This window comes from Vombatus ursinus, unplaced genomic scaffold, assembly GCF_900497805.2.
Source record: "Vombatus ursinus unplaced genomic scaffold, bare-nosed wombat genome assembly UNPS02010394.1, whole genome shotgun sequence".
Lineage (NCBI taxonomy): Eukaryota > Metazoa > Chordata > Mammalia > Diprotodontia > Vombatidae > Vombatus > Vombatus ursinus.
The window spans coordinates 2,540,405-2,547,279 of record NW_020950172.1 but is presented as its reverse complement, the minus strand read 5'-3'; positions in this window follow the sequence as shown (position 1 = coordinate 2,547,279).

The window sequence follows — 6,875 nt, the reverse complement described above, 5'->3', positions numbered from 1 at the left end:
TAGATAGATAGATAGATAGATAGATAGATAGATAGATAGATAGATAGAGGGCACAGGGTAAGTTGAAGATGAAGGGGTCATATCTGGAGAATAAAATTAGAGGGTGAGAGAGGATTATACTAGAAGAAGGAGAAAGGGAGAGGTAGAACGGGGTAAATTATCTCACAAAAAAAAACAGAAAAGAAAAGGCTCTTATAGTGGAGAGGAAATGGGGGAAGGTAAGAGGGAATGAGTGAATCTTATTCTTATAGGATTTGACTTAAGGAGGGAACAACATATACACTCAATTGGGTATGGAAATCTGTCTTACCCTACAGGTAAATAGGGGAGAAAGGGGACAAGAGAGTATGATAGGTAAGAGAGGACAGACTGGGAAAGGGGGTAATCAGAAGCAAATACTTCTGAGGAGGGACAGGGTCAAAAGAAAGAATAGAATAAATGGTGGGGCAGGATAGGATTAAAGGAAATGTTAGTTTTTCACAGCATGTCTACTATGGAAGTGTTTTGCATAACTGCACATGTATAACCTATATTGAATTGCTTGCTTTTTCAATGAGAGTGGGTGGGGAGGGAGGAAGGGAGAAAATTTGGAACCCAAAGTTTTAAAAACACATGTTTTAAAAAAAGTTTTCACATGCAACTGGGAAATAAGAAATACAGGAAATGGGATACAGAAATCTATCCTGCCCGACAGGAAAATACACGGGGAAGGGGATGAGAGAAGAGGGGGAGAGATAGAAGGGAAGACAGACTAGAGGAAGGGGTATTCAGAATGCATGCTATCTTGGGGTGGAGGGAGGGGCAAGATGGGGTAAAAATTTGGAACTCAAAATCTTGTGGAGGTAAATGTTGAAAACTAAAAATAAATAAATTTATTTTTAAAAAATTAAAAAAAAAAAAGAAGAATGACCTCTGGCAGCAGAGAGGGAACTAGTCTTGGTTATTAAGAATTTAGCTATAGAAAGGAACAGACCTGAAAAGTTCAACCAAATAACCTGTACAGCAGATGTGTAGCACTCAGGGGCCAGGAGCATTGTGAGGATGATATGAAAAGAGAGAGGACTTTGGGCTCCTGAAGTACCAAAGACATGAGTTACCTCAGCCATGTTCCTTATATATGTGCCTCATTAACAGTGTACTCTAGGTTTGTGTCTACTCTTCCCACTGCCATTTTGCATATTTGGGGGATACTGTGCTCCAGGTTTATAGAAAGTATGTTTTATAGCTATTGTTCTTAATAAATACCTATTTTGAGCTGAAAAAAAAAAGTGCCATGCTATTTCCCAAATGCAATGTATCTTCCTTTATTACATTATTATTCTATTCTGGACCCAGCTCATTGTCCATCAACAATGTCTAGCTCAACTCTACATATTTGATGGGCTAGCTCAATGGGCTGTCCATCCATCTAAAGACCATAAGCATGATAAGTAATAAACATTCACCACTGATTTGGTTTTTGCCCATGTGGATTGGTAGGCCAAATATTTTTGAGCTGTCATGGATTTCCTATAAGAGGTTCTATAGTATAACAGGGCTGAAAGAAATCAATGTAATATCTTCTGGAAACAGAAACATCTGAGGGACTTCACCATCTATGGAAAAACCTATTTCATTTCATCCTGTACTGAACATTTTCCATGAGAGCCATGTGGTGAGCATAATATGTCTTCCTGTTTTGATTCTCACTTGATGTTAATAATTAGAGGTTCATCAAAGCTCTCTCTGTGGTTGTATCAGTCAAGGAATTTTTCATGATCTAAATACATACCTAGGAGATGCTTTCAAACAGTGTAGAAGAGGAGGATGAGGAGGATGTGGGTGGTGAGAACTTTATATTTGTCTTCATTCAAACCCAAGTGTCCTGCTCCTAGGAAGGGTTAAGAGTGAACTTGAAAGGGATTTTTGATTTTTGATGTTGGATTCTCATCAGCCATCCCAGGGGACCTCATTCGCAGTCATATGCCACAGCAGCTCCTTGGTTTCTCCATTGGGATAATTTAAAACTGAAGAAAAATAAGCAAAAAATAAATAATGCCAGTGGTTTTCTCCAACAGCCATAAACTATGATAAATATGTGCTGAGATGCTACCTATTGCCTCCACACATATGGATGTGTGCTTAAACATGCCTTTCATCATCTTTGGCAGTGATTTTTTTTATTAAAAATGCAACTCAGCACCCCTTGATTATTTTGTTCTTATTTCTTAGCCTTAATCAGTCTTGTCTTACATCTGTATCTTTCCTCTGTCCTCCAGCGTCTATTTCCTCTCTAATGAAAGCAAATGAGATCTTAGGCTACCTAAAGAGAGGAATGAGACCCAGAAAGAAGGCAGAGTCCCACTGCCTACTCCCCTGAACAGAACACATATGAGGTGCTGTGGGGGCTGGAGGGGACAGTGCATTTTAGAAAGGAACTTGAGAAGGTGAAGAGCATCCGTTAGTGGGTGACTAGGGTGGTGAAGGGCCTCTAGATTGAGTCATGTGAAGATCATTTGAAGAAATTGGGTCCATGTACCCTAGAGAAGATATGATAACTGGGGCTGGCACAAGCAGAAGGGATAGTGCTTGTTCTGCATGGCCCCAGAAGGCACAATATGTACGATGTGGAAGGAAGGTGCAGAGAGGAAGATGTTGCTTGCTATAAGGAAAATCCTTTGGAACAATCAGAGCTATTCAAAAGTGGAAGGGGCTGCCCTGAAAGACAGCTGCTGGATGACAACCTGATGGTAATGTCAGAGAGAGGAGCCTCAGTCTAATTTAGGTTGGATGAAATGGCCTCTGAGGTCCCTTCTACTTCAGAGACCCTTAAATTCTAGAATGTCTTATCAAAGTAGGCAATAAAGTAATGTAATGGATAGACTGCTGGGCCTGGAGTCAGGAAGATCTGAGTTCAATCCAGCCTCAGCCACCTTAGTTCTATGACCCCGAACAAGTCACTAAAACTCTGCTTGCCTTAGCTTCCTTGCCTGTAAAATGGGGATAAAAATAGCAACTCTCCTTTACTGGGTTGTTGTGAGAATCAATACTTTGATATTCGTAAAAAGCACTTAGCACATGGGGCAGTTAGGTGGTGCAGTGGATAGAGCACTGGCCCTGAAGTCAGGAGGACCTGAGTTCAAATCCTACCTCAGACATTTGACATTTACTAGGTGTGACATTGGGCAAGTCACTTAACCCTGATCGCCGCACAAAAAAAAAAGCACTTAGCACTGTTCCTGGCACCTAGCAAGCAATATGTAAATGGTTTCCCACCATTTCTCCTCTTTTAGCACTAGCTCACACAGGGCAGCTCCCTCTCAAGCCTTGTCTGTGGCAGGAAACATCCACACTTCATCCTCCGGCAGCTAACCAGGCCATGGGCCTCTCTGTCCAGAGTCAGGCTTATCCACACAACCCAGTCATTGCTGCATCTATTTCCTCTGTCTTTCTGTATTGCTAGAATTTTCCCCGGTTTGGACTCTGCTGACATCGTCTTTAACAATCAAGGATCCATCCTGGGGCAAGATGAGGCAGTCAGAGGACTATCTGGCTCTCTTTTTAATGAAAGAAAAGGAAGCCATCCAAGTCTGCGCCACAGGATTCCAATCCGTCATTTGATGAGAATTCACTGGGCTGCTGCTCTGTGCCAGGCATGGTGCTGAGCACTGGAGACACGAAGGAAACAGCAAAACCACCCCTGCCTTCGAGGAGCTTTGCATTCTTCGTGGGGAGACAACCTGGACATGCACGAAGATATATGAACTGTATTCAAAGTCAATATTAAATCGGGGCAGCTTGGTGGTGCAGTGGATAGAGCACTGGCCCTGGATTCAGGAGGACCTGAATTCAAATTCGGCCTCAGACACATAACATTTACTAGCTGTGTGACCCTGGGCAAGTCACTTAACCGCATTGCCTAGCCAGAAAAAAAATCAATTTTAAATCATTGGGTTGGTTTTATTTTGTTTTGTTTTGTTGTGCAAGAAAGACCCTAAAAGGTATAGGGAAAGACCCCTTGTAGGAAGTGGTCCTTTAGCTGAACTTTGAAAGCTGGGATTCTAAGAGGGCCTCAGTCTGCCTCACACAGAATCCTAACTCTGCCCAGGTGGGATGGGAGGAAGACCATTGGATGCCAAGTGAAAGCACATGGGTTTTAGTCCTGACTAAGACTTAGTCCTCATGAGACCTAGGAAAAGTCACTTTCTCTGTCTCTGCCTCAGTTTCTTCCTCTACAAAATTAATAGATTGAATTAGTTGGCCTGTGAGGTCCCTTCTAGCTCAGCTCTGAATCTGTGAGCTCATGAGCCCATGACTCAATGGTCCCTTAAGTCTCTTCTGGCTCTGACAATGATGACCTCCCTGTCCAGATCACCCAGTGGCTCTTCTCATGATTCCATTCCTATTTTTTCCTTGAAATTTCCTTATTCCCACTGAGTTAATGAATGTAGGAGGGAAGCAGGGTGATGCCTGGTTCTATTAGATGGATTTTTCTCTGAATGGTTTGCATTGAGCTCTGAGAATGCAAATTAGGGTCATGAACGATAAACAAATTCGATGGCTCATTCTGGCGCATCCCTGACTAAGCTGAAGGCAGCCTCAGTGCTCCACTTCCCCAATGATTCGCTTGTCTCTAGCCATCTAGGCCTGCTTGGGATTCCTTATCTGGGCCTTCCAAATTCATTGTCTTAATTGATGTGGGTTTTATGACTTTAGGCTGTAATTAACAACATTCTCCATTATCACTAGGCTTATTAAAGAAGAATTTCCCTAGGCTTGCAAATACAGAGCTTAATTTATGTTGAATCTTCTCCCCAAACACCTGCTGAGTGCTTTATGATATTGAGGAGGGGTGGGATGGATAGGAAATGTCGTACAGTGGGGGATTATGAAAAAAATAAACTTTTGGTGCAGGAGTTTTCCATCAGGTAGAAGGTGAAAAGGAAGAGGAAAGGTTTCTGAACAGGTAATAAGCAAGGAAAGAAGGGAGCTTCTGCTATAAAGGAAAGACTTTTTCTTTGGCATGTGAGAAAATCAGAGGGCCATCATTTTAGGGCTAGTGGTGCTGTTAAAGGCCATCTAGACTGACCCCCTCACTTAGCAGGTGAGGAAACTGAGGCCCAGAAATTTTCCCTTACCCAAGACCACACAGGTCGTAAGTCACTGAGCTATAATTCTCACCCCAAATGCAGTGACTCTGCTGTAGTACCACATCTGGGCCTAAATCCCAGTCTTGGAGTCCAAAGGCCCTAGTCTGAGGCCTAGCTCTACACAGGGGCAGCCAGTTGACCTTGGACAAGGCAGAAAATCACAGAATGTTATAATGGCATGGGACCTCCATAACCATGGAGTCCAACTAACAGCTGAATGGGAAGTCTGTCTGCACCCATACTTGGCAATAGATCTTTACCCAGCATTTGAAGACTTTCATTGATAAAAGCAAAAAAAAAAAAAACCCTCGCAGCTTGCTGTCCCCCCTCAAGGTAGACAACTCCACTTCTGAACAACGTGAGCAAGAAAAATGTTACTTCCATCCAGCCGAAAGCTGCCCCTCTCTGGAATGTTCTCCCATTGCTCCAAATTCAGTCTTTCAGAGCCAAGTAGAACCAGTTTCTTCCCTCTGCCACGTGTCAGTCCTTTGCACACATCAGCCCACATGTGGACACACACACACCCCAAAAATCTTCTCCTGTCCAGGCTCAGTATCCCCAGTTCCTTCAACTCATCCTCCTAAGTCACCTCCTCTAGTATCCCCCTAATTTCATTACCCTCTTCTGAATGATCCCCATTTTGTCAATGCCTCTCTTAAATTATAGCACCCAGAATTAATAAGCCAGATAAAATAGCAGGACTGCCAATTCCATCATTCTGATCATCTCCCTTCTAGGAAGCTCAGTCTACCTCATTTGAAAAATGTACATAATGGTATTTGCACTGGCCACCTCAGAGAGCCATTGTGATTGATGTACCCATGAGATCACTTGCACATAAAGACACATAGAAATGTAAGATGAGGGTCTGGTTGTCATCCTTGACATCCCTTTCAAATATTTAGGTTCAATCCCCAAAACATCACAATTTCCATTCAAAATCCATTTGGGTTCTGCCATCCATGAACCTTTCTAAACCTTCCAGAAATAGTGATTATTTTCAGCTTATCCCACCTTAGGCATACGTTCCATTGGTCACTTCTTGTAATATGTGGGGCCATCACTTACCTCTACTCATTTTCATTTTGTCTAGCTCATGGGCTCAAGTGTTCTTACTCCTTATATTCTTAGCCAATGACAATTCTCATTACTTAAATGGGGAAACAACTCTGGATTCAGTAAGCTTAGCCATTTCATTATATAGCAATAACTTAGCATATTCCAGAAATAGAGGATGAAAAAAAGCACAGAGTCTGCCTTCAGGAAGTTTGCATTCTAGCATGGGGTAAGTTATCCACCAAAAAGGTAAATGTTGGTCTTGACAAAATGCCAGAGAGAGGGATGAAGGGATCACTTCTAGATTGGAAGAAGTATGGTTCAAGAAGGTATAATAGAGAAAGGGATATTTCATCAGGACCTTGAAGGAAGAGAAGGACTTCAATAGGCAGGACTAGGGGATGCAGCTTAGGATCCAGATGGTACAGTGTCTCTTCTGCTCTTAGAGATGGAGCGAGATCAGCAGACTAGAGAGGAGCTAACTGGAGACAACATCGTTCCCTTTGGCCTTTCTGACATCTTACCTCTGGCCACTTTGGAAATAAAAAGACTATAGGACACAGTCCCAAAGGTCTGTCTGCTCTTTCTCTTGGCTAGATTGTGACATTGTTCATTCTCTCTTTGCTTTTCTTCCTACTTGTCTCCAACTGGAAGGTCTTATAGAGTCACTGAATCCCTAAGTTGAAAGGG